The sequence below is a fragment of the Frankliniella occidentalis genome, unplaced genomic scaffold (assembly GCF_000697945.3).
Source record: "Frankliniella occidentalis isolate FOCC.00 unplaced genomic scaffold, Focc_3.1 Scaffold45, whole genome shotgun sequence".
NCBI lineage: Eukaryota > Metazoa > Arthropoda > Insecta > Thysanoptera > Thripidae > Frankliniella > Frankliniella occidentalis.
Window position 1 is genome coordinate 19329 of NW_026267175.1, and position 1651 is coordinate 20979.

Consider the following 1651-nt stretch of genomic DNA (forward strand, 5'->3'; position numbering starts at 1 on the left):
GAGTAGTTGTTTGCACCTCTAGATTAGGATTGGCACTGGTTTTAGCTGCCCGTAGGGAGTTTGGGGGTCATTTCACAAGAATTTCATCAAAAATTTACCAAATTCATCGGTTTTTTGCCATCTTTGCATGCACATATCTCCGAAACCGTTTGAGCTACAGCGCCTAGATTTTTCAGGTAATTATCCTGCAATTAGTACTTTCCATGAAAAATATTTGAACCAAATCAATGAGGTTCACCAAAAGGGGCCTAGGGTCGCAACCCCCTCTCTGGACCCGTTTTTGCGACCCTAATCGATTTCGTTCAAATTTTCTACAAGTAAAGAACTTGCTAAATTATGATTTCCCTCAAATTCTAGGCGCTGTAGCTCAAACGGTTCTTGAGATACGTGCATGTAAAGTTGATAATCAGGCTAAAAAGTTTAGCGAATTTTCAATTAAATTCGCGTAAAACGACCTTCAAACTCCCTACGGGCAGCTAAAACCTATGCAAAACCTAATCTAGGGATGAAAACAACAACACTTTGAAGCGCCATTGAAATCTGAGTGTATCACCGGAAAACCTTCCCTTGTGAGTCCTAGACAGACCCAATATACCCCCCACCCACACAGTCGTCTCCCACGCACGTCGGCCGCGGTGAGGGCGCGCGATGGGGCACTGCGGGAAGCCCTTTCCCCGGGGCCACTCGGGCGGCCACCTACCTCTCCGAAACTGGCCCACAAGATGTAGAATTTACAGCAACGCCGTGTTCCGGAAATACTAAAAAATCGGGTGCGGTGCTCTTCACCTTGTGTTGGAAACATGAGAGAAGGGCGCCCTGAGTACTCACCTTCTGGGACGCGAGTTTTGGTCTTGTGGATCACTAGTGTCGCGGAGCCCCGAGAGGCACCCGCGCGAGGCTACACCGCGCACCGCGCGCCGACCACTCCCCCTCTCCACAGAGGCCAGCTTACCGCGCCCCGCTTCAAAATTTCATTTGCTTTTATGAACGTTGACTTTTACAGCTATGCAATTTCCGAAAATAAATATTTAATTCAAGTTCTTCTTCAATTTATATTTTTGGTGAAATAAATTTCATTTTCTTGTTATATCAGTCATTTCAATATTACTGAGAACAGATGCAAATCATTTTAGTCTTATGGTTGAATGGAATGCGCAGCGGCTACCTGTTGTGGTAGTCCAAAGGCAAGCGCAACTGTTCCTATTTTGTTTCTCAGAAGTCTTACTACGATGCAAGTGCTGTGAAGCATATCTCATTTTGGAAGGTATTGATGCTTTCAATTTTCCCTTTACTCTGCCCAATAATAGCCAGCTGATATTGACATCATGGGCAGACTAAGAGGGCTTGTTGATACAACAGCGCTTGGCTTTCCAATAATGGACTGCGTTCGGGAGACAATATAAACTTTGCGTACTGGAGCAGTCGCTAACTGTTGAGAAGAAGTCTAAGACACCAACGAATACATGGCAGTACATTTAATGGTATGAGTATAAAACAACTATCTAAACATCTCATTAAACTCACTTGGACAAAACTGTTGCTTGGAGTTCTGACTAATAGTTTGGTCTTAGTACCTCCTAAATTCTCTCTCTGCAACAACTCGTTGCCAGATAGAACTCGCAAGGGAGTCATGATCTAGAAGTAAGACAGT